General features: G+C 42.4%; 1 long non-coding RNA gene across 1 annotated transcript in view; it reads left to right on the top strand.

Moving 5' to 3' along the window:
- The window catches only part of LOC101789269 (uncharacterized), an 872,528-nt gene that overhangs the window by 846,557 nt on the left and 11,588 nt on the right, over positions 1-14,383 (top strand). The window contains exons 6-8 of the long non-coding RNA XR_010047764.1: positions 5,341-5,515; positions 8,842-8,947; positions 11,689-11,846. This is a non-coding gene — a long non-coding RNA (uncharacterized LOC101789269). The remainder of the gene's footprint in view (positions 1-5,340; positions 5,516-8,841; positions 8,948-11,688; positions 11,847-14,383) is intronic.

The raw sequence follows: 14,383 nt of genomic DNA, 5'->3' as shown, positions 1-14,383 counted from the left end.
CTCATTTGCTCCCACTTTTCTCTCTTGAAGCAGATTATAAAACAGCCCTCTGACCTTCCTCCCCGGAAAGTGGCTCCTAAGAGTAATTACTGACAGATCCTGCCCTCTATCCGGAGATCACTAAGAATCTGAATTAATGTGCCCCGCTAAGGTCCCCCTGGTGTATTAGCGTTAGAACATAACCTATTACACGCCAACCATACGTCTTCTCTACCATTCATAAGAATACAGCTGTCCCCAGGTCTTTGGGTCATTTCCAAAGGATCCCATGTCACTTCAAACTTGGATTGATTTTCTTGTTATGCTTTTCTCTTGTGGATTTGTCTTTGATTAACAGGCATTGGGTCTTGCAGTGTCTGAAGAAAAAATACTCTTTGGTATCTGCTATTTCAGGCACCTAACGAATCACCTCACTTGTTTCAGAACCTGCAAATGAGATCCTGGAACATTTAACAGACAAGCCAGCAAAAGGTAGAAATACTACCGAGGTCAGTCCTCCAGGACTGCTCTGGTTAATTGAAAAGATAAAAATTTTCTCCTTCTCTCTTTATTTATAAATTCATATTAGCAGGACAAATCTCTTGTTTCAAATGAACATTTGTTTTCTATTGAAATATAATTCATCTATTCTTTCACCTATTTCTATCAAAGATAATGAAAGTCAGATTTCTTTCTTGTTTTGGCTGTACTTTGGGGTCTTCTTTGGTCTTTTGTTCTGTTTCAGTGGTAGAACATGCGTTAGGCCCTGAGTTCAGTCCTCAGCACTGAAGGAAGCACGGAAGGAGGGAAGGGAGGAGAGGAGGGAGGGAGGTGGGGAGGGAGGAGGAAAACAGTGAATAAGTGATTTTTCAGGTTCTTCTTAAATTTGGTTTAAATTTGTTTTGCTGGGCTTTTTATAAATAGCCTCTAAACCAGGTGTGGGGGCAGACGCCTGTAACCTCAGCATGAGATCTAGGCCCATCTGGGCTACATAGTGAGTTGAAGACCAGCCTGGACTAGAGTGAGACTACGTCTCAAAAAAACAAACAAACAAACAAAAAAATAGCCTCTGAGGGCCGAGGATGTAGCTCAGCAGCATAAGTGCTTGCCTGGCAAGTACAAGGGTCCTGAGTTCAATTGCTGGTGCAAAAATAGTCTCTGGTTAGACTCTTAGAATCTTCTGAAGCCTAGAAAAACAGGTAACAATTTTTGATAAAGTTTTGCCCTCGATATCTATATATCTGAGTGAATGCCTCTCTCCTTGAGACATGCTGAGGCTCATGACCTTCTCGTGCATAAAACATTCCAGGCACCAGTCTACACTCCCACCAACAGTGGAGAGGGGTTCCTTTTTCCCCACATCCCCTCTATCATTTGTTATTGGTTGATTTCTTGATAGTAGCCATTCTTTCCTGGGTGAGGTGGAATCTCAGTGTTGTTTTAATTTGCATCTCTCAAATGACCAGTGATGTTCAACATTTTTTCACATATTTATTTTCTGTTTGTATTTCTTCATCTGAGAAGTGTGTATTCATCTCAAATGCCCATTTTTGGACTGGACCTTTAAATCTGGGGGGACTGATTTTTTTGAGTTCCTTATATGTTCTCAATAGTAATACTTTGTCTGAGGAACAGCTGGCAAATATTTTCCCCCACGTCGTGGGTTGTCTGTTCACTCTGTTGATGATTTCTCTTGCTGTGCAAAAGCTTTTCAATAGGGTGAGATCCCAGTTGTTGATTCTATGTGATAGTACCTGTGTAACCAGGGTCTTGTTCATAAAGTCTTTGCCTATACCACTGTTTTCATGAGTTTTATCTACTCTATCTTCCAGCAGATTTAATGTTTCTGTTTTACTATTAAGATCTTGACCCATTTCGAATTTAGTTAGCATGGTGAAAGATATGGGTCCAATTTTAATTTTGGGCATGTTCAGAGCCTGTTTTCCCAGCACCATTTATTAAAGAGGCTTTCTGTCTACAAGTGAGTATGTCTGGCTCTTCTGTCAAAGATAAGGTGGCTTAGTGTGTCTGGAGTTGTTTCTGCATCTTCTGATCTGTTCCATTGATCTTCAGGTCTTTTTTGTGGGCTGGCACTCTTATCTAAGAAAACAGAGCCAGAATACAACTTTCATCTAAGAACTCAAGGAATCACTGTGATTCAGCAAAAAGCATATAGGGGAAAACCACCCCATATGTTGTTTTTTAATTCAAAGTTATCCTTATCACCAAAAGCAGATTAATAAAAGAAAAAAGTTTTATTTTTATTTCTGTCCATGCTAAGCATCAAACCCAGGATCCTGTGGATGCTGGCTGATTGCTTTGCCACTCAGCCACACCCTGACCCTCAGCTTATTAATGTAATGTTTCATACACACATATGCATAAATGTAGTAAATGGAGACACGTGTTTTCAGGAGGTATATATAGCCTCTCCCCATCTCCTCTCTCCGTTATCCACCCTTTTCTCCATAAGTAACTGTCCTACTATTTCTGTGAAATGAACTTTAGATCCGACATACAATTTAGACTGTACCTCTCAGGAGAATACCACACTTTTAGAGAAGCACTAAGGTAAAGACAAAGAACCTGAGCCTTTAAAACAGCAATTTGTGTAAAGGCAAAAAATGACCAAAAAAGTTAATTAGTGAGGGATGTTAGTACAGATTCCCCTGTTTTTAGCTCCAGCTAAAAATCTAAAATTGTTCTCAGTGGTAAACCTTTGTTCTCCTTGATATAAGCTGGGGGGATATAAGCAGCATAGCAGGGAAGCAGAGTGTTGGGTCATCTTTTGTTAACTGCCTACCAATCAACATGCTCTTACATTTTGGGGGTGCCATATCCTGCCCTCTCACAAGAGCCACAAAAGATAACCTTGCAGGCCACAGGAGCAGGACATAATTGGCACTCAGTACAAGAGCTGGGAGAAGACATTCCAGGTGTATTTGTTTCTTTCTGTGATAGGGTCTTAATATATAACTCAGACTGGCCTCACTCTCTCTGTGTCATCCAGGATGTAACCCATTCCGGTGCAGGGATTACTGCTAAGTAACCACACCTGGCTCAGGAGCTATTCTTCAAAGAAGCCTGAACTCTAACCTAGCTTCACAATCTACCCTTAAACTGTAGGATTAAAAATTTTCTGGGGCTGGAAGTACAGGTCAGTAGCACAGCACAAGCCTCATGTGTACAAAGTTCTGAATTTGATTACCAATACCAAGAAAATAAGTAGATAATCTCTCCTTATCAGCTTCATTGTATACATTCCTGGAAAAACGGTCCAGGTGTCTGACTCACAGTTTCCTGATGAGTCAGGAGTAAAGGCCAAGCCTCAGTGGTGTACTCCTATGGACTGGATCAGAGGGCCAATGTCGATTCTGATCCCGGCCTAGCTGTGGCTTGTTACCTGTGAAAAAATATATTCAGTTACATTTGGTCAATCATACTATTTGAGGACTAATCTGAAGGATAATAGGGAAAAACTTTCAGTGACAGTGAGAAAAACAGCTCAATTCTGAATACAGAATAGCCAAGTGGGAATTCGTAGTCAAAGAGCAGTGGGGAGGTCGGTCAGTGGAAAAGTACTACACAGAAGCATGAGAGATAAGGAGGATTCTGGCTAGAATCATCTAACAGGAGTCTTACTTTTAAAAGGCCAGAGTGGTGAGACAGAATCTGGGGGAAGGCAGAGACTGAGGAAACTGGTCATGTGTTGAGAATGATTAGTTATCAAGGCCATATTGGAGGTTTTCTTGCTAAAACATCTTAGTTTTTGCTTAAATTGGATTTTTCAAAGAAATGCATAATGGTTCTTGAAGAAAATTCAGAGACCTGATGACGTTTTCCTAATCATGAAGACTTTAACTATTTAGCTCAGTATGTGTATGTATTTGTGGTGCTGGTGATAAATTCAAAGGCACTGAGCTAAGCAAATACTCTTTCCTCTAAGTTATATTCCCTGCTGAAGAATTCAACTTTTAAAAAATACTTAAATCATAGAAAAACATTGGGATTATGAGAAATTTAAGGAGAGGCAAGGAATTATTTCAAAACCATAAAATTCCTTGTGACAAATTTAAGAATACAGTTCTACGCATGCCGTGTGTGTATGTATTTATTTATACACACGGACACATATTTTTGCCTCACTGATGTATTAAATATATACTAACTTTAAAAATTCAAAAAGCCAACCATGGTGACACACACCTGTAATTCCAAATGATAAGATGGGCAGATTATTGTGAATTTGAGGCCAGCCTGAGGTACATAGTGGAATCAAGGGCAGACTGAACTCTGCAGAGATGCCCTGACCCCAAAAAAAAAAAAAAAAAAAGTTGCCAGGCTTGGTGGACCACACCTGTAATTCCAGCACTCAGAAGTGTGAGGATCTTTGCAAATTTAAAGCCAGCCTGGATCACATAGTGAGTTCAGGGCCAGCCTTGACTACATAGCGAGACCTTGTCTTAAAAGGGGGAGGGAGAATATAGCTCAGCAACATAGCACACCTACCTGCCAGGCATGAGGCCATGAGTTTGATTCCTGGTAACCAAAAAAAAAAAAAAAAAAAAAAAAAAATCAAACAAACTCAAAACATTAGGAAATTAAATTACCTCAGCCTCCTGGTTTCTGGAGTTACACTTTGCAATGTCTGTATTTAGGCCCTCCACTTCAAACCTACACTTAAGAAATACCTACATGAGAGCTGGAGTTTTAGCTCACTGTTGGAGCATTTGCTTAGCATGGATTCAATCCCCAGCATCAGAAAACAAAAACAATTTAGCATAGTGGCACATGTCTGTAAGTCCAGCTACTCAGAAGGCTTTGGCAGGAGAATTTCAGGGCAGACCAGGTAACTTAGATACTGTCTCAAAATGTAAAAGTTAAAAAGGACTAGTGATGTAACAAAGTAGATCACTTGCCTAATACGTATGAGGTCATGAGTTCAAGCCCCAGTAGCAATATACAATAAAAAGCAAAACAAAAACCCACTCTTATCATTTCTATGTAGGCTTCAGTGTATTTCAGTGTGTATTATATAGCTTACAGAATTGTAATATAATGAAGTCCGGTAACAGAGCCAACAGTATGTGAAGAATGTAGTATGCAACAAGTTGGAAATTTTAGTTACGAGCCAGCTTTTTAAAGGTTATGTCTATTAAAATACAAATAAAGAAATGAAACCCGCTTTGAAATGTGTGATGAAATACTTTTTCCCTCAACAACCCAGTTCCTTCTGGATCAAATACTTGCAAAAATGGTAGGTTTTACAGTAGATGTTGTCTTCTATTGTTTAAATTATTTAGAATTCCTATTTCTGGACGATCCTGAGATAATCTTGCAGTGTTTTTGTTTGTCATTTAGCCTGTTTTGAAAACCGATTCGGTACCACTGCAAAAGGCCCCAATTCACAGCCGACACCTGCCAAGCCTGTGCTGCACAGAAAGAAACTGGACTGTCCCTGAGCTTGCCCAGGCGCCCGGGCCGACCGGAAGTGCGTCATCAGCCTGCGCTGGGGCTCGCCAGCGGGCGCTCTAAGGTGACGTCAGGGCCGGTCCGCGGTGCCGTGGGCTGGCCTGTCAGTGACATTTTTCGGGGTTTCAGTTTCATTAGTCATAGGAGAGACGTTTTGTGGGGTGTGTGTTTTTATGTTTAGCACTTAGTTTTTGGTCTTTTAAAAATGCGGGTTAGAAAAATAAAAAACGCGAATGAGCTGGATGTGGTGGCGCAGGCCTGCCAGCTCAGTATTTGGGAGAATGCGGCTGGAAGACCTCTGCGAGTTCTACACCAGCCTGCACTGCAGAGTGAGACTTTGTCTCAGACAATACGAAACCACTGAAAAAACGCGAGTTCCCATTTATCGTCTTAACAATGTACGCTGTAACACAGATTTAAAAGACCCAATTTCTTGTTGTTCATCTGAATTTACAAATGTAGCCCAAAGAGATCCTTTACTTGTGTGGTGCTGCGATAGAAAGGCCTTGGGTGCCTACGGGACTCGGGCTCTATCACGGGGCTGCATCCGCCCCTCGGCGCCCACCGCTTTCTGTTGCTCAGTTCCGCAGCCTGCGCTGGAATTCGCAAGCTTCTGTCTCAGCCCCCCGGAGGCTAAAATTAGAGGTCTGCGCCACCAGGATGGGTGAGATTTTTGTGGGGTTTTTTGTTTGTTTCTTTGTTACTGACTTTTGGGAGGTACTTTGTTTGAGACAGGGTCTCATTTGAGCTCACTGGTCTTCCCAACGCTGGCACTGCAGGTGTGCATCCTCATGCCCAACTCCTTTGATTTTTATATGTACAACAAAATGAAAATAGTTTTGCTTTAAAGCTATGGTTAGGGAAGTCATCCATGAGCAGATTTGCTTATGTGCCTTTTAAGATTTTTGTTGTTTTCAGTTTATTTGTTAAAAATGCTCAAAATAATTTTAGTAAGTTTGATGATAGTTTATTCCTTTTCATTTAAATGTGATTACTCTTAAATATATGCATTTACCTATCTGTCTCTCTCTCTATATATATATATAGCTGTACACACATATTTTGCTTATTCTATTCCATCTTCTTTCTACCAAAAAATCTATTGACAGGGCAGAGACAAGGACTTCTTACAGATATTTGCCACAGTGCCACTTAGGTCATCTGAATGCATCATGGGTTTTCAGTTATCAGTAACTTTTTTTGGTGCTTATCTGCAGGTTACTTGAAAAATTATTCAGCTGGATGTGGTGGTGCATGCTGGTAATCCCAGCATTTAGGAGGCTGAGGCAGGAGAATCATAGCAAGTTCAAGACCACCCTGGGCTGCAATGTGAGCTCAAGGCCAGCCTAAACTGCATAATGAGACCCTGTCTCAAAAAGACAAAAAAATTAGTTATACTTGTTGCAGCATGATAAAGCTGAGCATCAGAGTAGGTGAAGAGACCATTACAACAGTTTTCTTGTAGGGCAGAGAGGTTTGGCTCAACTCAGAAAACAGGAGAGCAGTGAGTCAGATGTAATGGTACTTCCTGCAGTTTAGCAGTTAGGAGGCTGAGGCACAAGGATTGCTGTGAGTTCAAATCCAGCCTGGGCCACAAAGTTAGACCTTATCTCAAAAAACAAAACAAGTGGGAAAGAGAGACAGGAAGAGAAGAACAAGAATAAGAAAGGCAGGGAAAATAAAGGGAGGCAGGTGACAAGGGAAGGAAGGAAGAAGGGAACACAAGGGAGGGAGAGAAGAAAGGAGGGCGAGGGGGGGATTCCGTAAACATGTTCCCTCCCCAAATTTCTGCCCAGCTTTTGCTGCCCTTTCTCTGGAAGCTGAAGGTAGTTTATCCTTTTTTTTGAAAGTAGTTTATCTTATGTAAGTAGAAATGCCACCTATCTGCAGTTTGTAATACAATGTTCAGTATTCCAGTTCATCTGGTACACGTTTTTAAAACTTTTATCCTTAATTAGAAACAGTTTTCCTATTGCTAAGGAGTTATAACTTCATTTATATCTTCAGTCCCCCATTCAACCATTGCCTCATTTTTAGATATTTGCTTTCCTTGACTCTGAGACAGCTGTCTAACAAAGCAGGTGTTCTCCCGGAAACCACATTAGCATCACCTGAGGGCTTGTTAAAACCCAGTGCAACTGCCAAGGGGGTCTCTAATTTATCAGGTCACTTGGGGCTGATAATGGGTGGTGGTAGAAGATTGACCAGACGCAGGTGAGTAGAGTTGGCCTGAGGCTTATACAGGAAGTTCCTGATAATACAGATGGACCATCTCATTGCCTGAAAACTCACGTTGTCAAGGTTCACACAGGAAGAGGCAAAACTGGGATATTAGGCGTCTGTATTCTAAATCATCTTAAAATCTCACTGACCTGAAATCTGGAAGTTTTTGCTATACTGTCTGGAATACAGATTTTTTTTTTGTCTCTTTTAATTAAAAAAAAATAGGCTGGGGGTTTAGCTCAGTGGCATAAGCGCCTGCCTTGCAAGCAGGCAGTCAGTCGTGAGTTCGATCCCCGGTACCAATAAAAATGAAAAAAGACAAAATTTAAAAAAAAAAAAATATTTTGTGGGTCAGAATTATTGGCACACTCCTGTATTCCCAGCACTTTGGAGACTGAGGGTGGAGTAGCTCCAGTTGAGATCGACCTGGGCTACATAATAAGATCCTATTTAAAAAATAAAATACGTTTTTCACTATCTATGTATAGCAAAAACATGCAAAACATTTAGTACTGCTTTACAGTATAAAAGCTAATTTTCAGATTAAAGAATAGGTGTTCCCTGGTGCTCCCAAATTGTCTGATATTTCTTTCTTACCTTGGTCTCCTCTGCCAACAGAGAAAAAGCCTTCATGCTACTATTTATACTGTACTTTCATTCCATATGATTGCATACTGAGCTACACAGCGAGACACTGTGGGGAAGGCGATTAGATCCCAAAGGTAGTTTCTCCACCATGGAAGCAGGGGCCTGGCGATATAGCTCAGCAGCACAGCGCTCCTGGGAAGCACTATGTGGTGCATTGGATTCTGGTACTAAAAACACAACAAACCATACATAAGTAAAACGATGGAATCAATCTGTTGATGAATTCAAAATGTGATAGCATTGCCTATAATCCCAGCACTTGGGAAGCTGAGACAGGAAGATCACTGTGAGTTTGAGGCCAGCCTGACCTGCATGGTGAGACCCTGTCTCAAAGCCAAAAAAAAAAAAAAAAAGATGGCATTGCTGGGAGGTCATGGGATTTAGGCGATGTGGCCTGGTTGAATGATGTGGGACAAGAGGGCCTCACCTCTGGGACTCTTTAGCTTCTGGTCTTTCCACGTAGGCTCTTTTCTGTCATGTTCATCATTCATTTCTCTTTCCTTCCTCCTTCCTTTGTAGCTGCCGCGAGGTAAGCAGCTGTGCCCTTCATGCCTGTGTGCTGTGAAGTTCCTTCTTGCCAAAGGCCTAAAGAACGGTGAACACGGCTGACTGTGGCTCTGAAACTGTAAGCCAAAATAAAGTCTTTTGAGACAGGGTCTCGTGATATAGTACAGTTCAGGCCGCCTTGGTACTCATTTTGTGTCTCATACTGGCCTAAAACTCATGGCACCCTTCCACCTCAGCCTGCCGAGGGCTGGAATTACAGGTGTGTACAGCTATGTAAAACTTTTGAGTTGTTTTCTTTGACATTTTGTCACAGGAAAAGAAAGCTACCTAACAGATTCACTTTCTCACAGGTCTGTACCTGGAATGCAGTGGTAGATCTTCAAACATTGGCCACTGGAGCGCTTACTATAACACTGCTTTAGAGAACAGAGTTCCCTAACCCACATAATGGTTGGCATCTTACCTGCCATGTACCCTGCTTTACAGTAAATTAGAAGCACAGTGCATGAAGATTCATGCACATAAATGTTTATAGCAGTGATGGTAAACCTATTAGCAACTTCAGTGATAACAAGCTGGGTGTAGTGGCACACACCTGGCATCTCAGCACGTGGGAGGCTGAGCCAAGAGGATTACCACAAGTCTGAGGCCAGCGGAACTACATGGCAAGACCCTGTCTCAAAAAACAAAAAACAGCCTGTTACAGCACGTGTGCCATAGGATCACTGCCACAGGTTGAAGGTAGCATTATCTGTGGTGGTGGAAACCTGTAAATTGTAGTGTATGCCACTGTGTTGGCTCACGCAGAAGATCCCAGCACCGGGGAGAATAGGCAGGAGCAGGTGCGTTCAGGCCAGGGTTTCTTAGGGATTCAGTACAACGTGAGGAACAGAGCAAGACTGTTTCAAAATAAAACAAACAGTAAATGGTAGCATGTGGGAGCAATGGAATTCAACTTTCCAATAATAGATAACAAGCTGTATCTGCATGCTTTGAAAACCTGTATGATGGGGCTGGGGATTTAGCTCAGCGGCTTATGCCTGCCTTGCAAGCGCGTGGTCGTGAGTTTGATCCCTAGTACCAGTAAAAAAAAAATGTATGAACTTCATAGGCATGATATTGAGCCTAGTAACCCTGGCCAAACCATACTTGTATAGCTTAATCTCTGGGACAATCAAAAGAAGGTAATAGAAAGATCACCTGGGCTACAAAGTGAGCTCAAGGCCAGCCTGAACTGCATAGTGAGACCCTGTGTCAACAAGACACAAAAAAGGGCCAGGGATTGAGCTCAGTGGCACAAGCACCTGCTTGGCATGCACAGGGTTGTGAGTTCAGCCCCTGGTACAAAAGAAATGGAAACAAAAAAGAGGAGAAATGATGGTAGGTGTGTGGAGCACACCACTAATCCCAGTAATGAGGAAGAGGCAGGAGGATTCCAAATTCAAAACCAGCCTGAACTGCATAGCGAGGATTTATCTCAGAAAATGCAAGGGGTAGCTGGGCACGGTGGCCTATAATCCGTCTCTCCAGAGGCTGAGAGCAGAAGGGGCTCCAGGAGGACAGCCTGCACTACAGAGCTAGACCCTGTCTCACACAACAAAAACTCCGAGCAGTGAAACTGTGCAGTGGAAATAGATTACAACTGTTTTAAGAGAATTGGAATTTAAGTAGCAAAGAAATGTGCATTCTCTTAAACTAATTATAATCCCATTGCTCTGTTTCTTGGAGAGGTTCATAGATAGCTTTTCAGTAGGTTTCAGTGACTTAAATTTGTTTTTATTTTTGTTCTTGCATTTTATATGTCTATTTAAAAATTTTTTATAATAAATTGGAAAATAGGGGCTGGGGATTTAGCTCAGTGGCATAAATGCCTGCCTTGCAAGCAGGCAGTCGTGAGTTCGATCCCTGGTACCAATAAAAACGAAAAAGACCAAAAAAAAAATAAAAAAAGAATAAATTGGAAAATATACCATTTCATCCTCCTGAGAAATGTGTGAGTAGAACGAAAAGAGAATAGTACCCTCACTGCCAACACTGCTGCGCCCATCTTTGACAGAGTAGATCGTTATATTCAGCAGTATGAGAACTGAAACCAAAATTGTACATAAAAAGCCAGGCATGGTGGTACACACCTGTAATCCTAGCCCTGGGGAAGCTGAGGTGGGAGGATCACTGTGAATTTGAGGTCAGCATGGGCTATGAAGTGAGCAAAGCCAACCTGAACTGCATCGTGAAAGCCTGTCTCAAAAAAAAAAAAAAAAAAAGATTGTGTGTGAAAAACTTCATGCCCAAGAGAAGATTTGGGTGCTGATGTGAGGTGGAGTCTTGTGATTTAGTTTGGGTGATATTTTTGGCTACTTAAATCCAAATTCTCTTAAACTAATTAAAGTCCCACTACACTGTGAACACAGTAAGTATACAATTTGTATTCTTTTCCCTGAATGCTTACATAGGATTAGGTGTGAAGGCTTATACTGAAGTTACTCAGGCTGCAGCTGGGAAAACTACATTTCCACCGCTGTTTTTTAATACTCGTGCCTCCAACTACACTTGCAACACACGAAGGCACCAGATAAACATTTCCACTCTGAAAGGGAGACGTGGGTGAATAGAAAGGAATGGCAGAAGCCTAGCAGGGCAGACAGTAAGTCTTTTAGCTCCATGTTGAGCAGTCTGGGCAAACTGGGAGGCGTCCCTTCTCCAACAGGATGCCTCAGTTTCTTCTCCAAGCCAGAGTGGGCTTTCTGGTCCCTCCGATTTCCTCAAGGCATTTTCCTGTTGTCCTGATGTAAATTACTTAGCTTGTTTATAATGCTTACCATTTTAGCTACAGAGCTCTTCTCTGCTGCTTCCTTGCAGGTCCCAACTTTAAGGAAGCTCCGTGTCTGGCCTCCTGTAAAACTTCTGAAATCATCTGGCTGTGACTTTTGCTCTTCATTCTCAAGGTGAAGCAAAGCTCCTGACAGTACAAATTCCTCAGCCTGAATTCTAGGCTGCTGTGAAGTTTCTTCTGCCAGGTTAGTTAGTCTAGTGCCTTTAATCTCAGTCTACTAAAGAGTCTCAGGATGTGAGCAAAAGGTAGGCAATCTTTCTGCCAGAGCTAAACGCACATGGTTTGGAACCTAGGTATCAATGGAGTCCTTTTTCCTAACTAAAATTTCTCAAGCCCGGTCTTTCTCAGCTGCATTACTATCTACATTCTGGGCTTCGGAGCTCCAACCAGAACCTCCTGTGAAGCTTCACTTAGTAGCATTGAAGGCTGCAGGAACAGGGAAGACAGGAGTCTGGATTAGATTTTGCTTGTCTAATGAGACTTTTACTTTTTTGTTTATTTTGTTTTATAGCTGGTGATTGAACACGTGGAAAGCATACATTTTATTGCTGAGCTATACCAATAACTCCAGGAGAGATTTAAAATGGATAGAGACACATGTGGTGATACCCACATATAATTCCAGCACTGGGAAGTTGGAGCAGAAGAATTTTGATGTAATCCAGGCTATGGATTACATAGTTAGTTTGAACCCAGCTTGAGCTACATGGTAGTACCCTGTCTCAATAAAAACAAAAAATGAAACAGCCAGGCATGCTGCACAAGCCTGTGATCACAGCACTAGGGAGGCTGAGGCAGGAGGATTGTCCTGAGTTTGAGGCCAGTCTAGCCTACATAATGATTTAAGTTAGACTGAGGTACACAGTGAGATGTAACTCAAAAACAAACAAAAGGGATAATGTATGCAATTTCTTTTCTAGTATTTAAAAATCTTCCATCTGTTTTTTTGGCACTGAAGATCAAACTCACGACTTCAAACTTGCCAGGCAGATGCTTATGCCACTGAGCTAAATCTCTGGCCCCAAAATCTTCCATCTTGACTTGATTTTTTTTTATCTTGACTTGATTTTGATGCTTCTAGTCATGAATCTAGTGTTTTTGCTTGTCCATTGTAATGCTTTGTATTTTTATCATAGTAAAATATGCAAAATAAAAACCACCATTCATCCCAGCACTTGGGAGGCTGAGACAGGAGGATCATTGCCAGTTCGAGACCAGCCTGGGCTACAAAGTGAGCCCAAGACCAGCCTGAACCATATAGTGAAACCCTGTCTCAAAAAGACAAAAACAAAAAGAAAGAAAGAAAAAAAAGAAAAACCACTGAACCACAACTGTAACCATTTTTAGTACTCAATACAGTGGCATTAAATGTATCCACATTTTTGTGCAACCCTTATAACCATCCATTTCAAGAACACTTTCATCTTGCAAAACTGAAACTCTGGCTAGTAACAATAAATTCCCTAGTCTCTGGCAAACCCCCAGTTGACTTCCTTTTTTTCTTTTCTTTCTTTTTGGCTTTGTTTGAGACAGGCCCTCACTTATGTAGCCCAGGCTGGCCTTAAACTAAGGGAGATGATCCTGCCTCAGCTTCCTAAGTTTACACTGCACCTGACTCTAGTTTGCTTTCAATCTCTGTGATGTTTGACTGCTTTCCGTACTTCACTTAAATTGGCTCATTCAGTATTTGTTCTTTTCTGGTTAGCTTTGTTCACTTCAATTTGCATTAAGATTCATCCATCCTGTCCCATATGTCAGAGTTGCTCTCCTTTTTAAGGCTGACCACTAGTGTACTCGTCTCTGAATGCTGTGAGCAGCTTCTACCTTTGCCTGCTGTGACTGTGGGTGCACAGAGACCTCTCGCTTGCCCTGTTCGCCAAGTTGCCCTGTTTGTTGCCCAAGTACAGCCAGAAATGCAAGTGCTGGTGCAAACGATGTCCGCCGCCCAGGTCTTCACTCATAAAGGAGCTGGCGTGGGGGTGTGGGCAGCCCAGGGTCCTGGGAACTCACTGTGGTTACCTACTATTTTCCCACGGCAGTGTGCCCTGTGACAACACTGGAGGGGCAGCGGGGTCTGGTCAGGAGGCAGAAGGCCGCGTGAGATGCATGCAGCATCTGGGCCGAGGCATTTCGGAGCCCCTGGGGAGTCCAGGGAACAGCAGTAGCCGGAGTCCGCAGGGACTGGCTGGTTTGAGGAACTCTGGCTGGTGTGCTCCCGGCGGGGTGATGCTTAGCCTGGGAGGACTGGGACCCTGGAGAGTTAGTCTTGTAAAAGTTAAGTGAGGGAGGCTGTGGCTGTGGATGGCTCCCACGGGCGCTGGCAGGTCCTTCCTTCCTGGCCTTTCGGGATGAGTGGACCTTGGGCCGGGCAGTTTCCTCCCTGGGGTTCTGAGGCTCCCAATCGCAGCTCATCAAGAAGAAGGAAAACTAGAAAAATATGATTCACCTTGAGATAAATGTCTACCACGAGACACATGCAGAGCCTAAGAAAGTCCAGAACATGGGGCAATTCTCAAAAAGCTTTCTGAAGAAACCACAGGGGCTTGTCTGGTTTGTGTTCCCACAAGACCTGTGTTTTCTCCCCAGCCCCTCTACAGCCTTTTTATGCCTAGCGCCCCATTTTCAGAGTACCTACAACAGTGGAACATAGCACAGGTTTTTCGCTTCAAACTGTTGTTTGTTTGGGTTTTGGACTCTTGCTTCTTGACGTTTTCTAGGTGA

Source organism: Cavia porcellus, unplaced genomic scaffold (assembly GCF_034190915.1).
Source record: "Cavia porcellus strain 051 isolate PalLab524CR breed Dunkin Hartley unplaced genomic scaffold, mCavPor4.1 scaffold_6, whole genome shotgun sequence".
NCBI lineage: Eukaryota > Metazoa > Chordata > Mammalia > Rodentia > Caviidae > Cavia > Cavia porcellus.
This window is presented reverse-complemented; position numbering and strand designations above follow the sequence as displayed.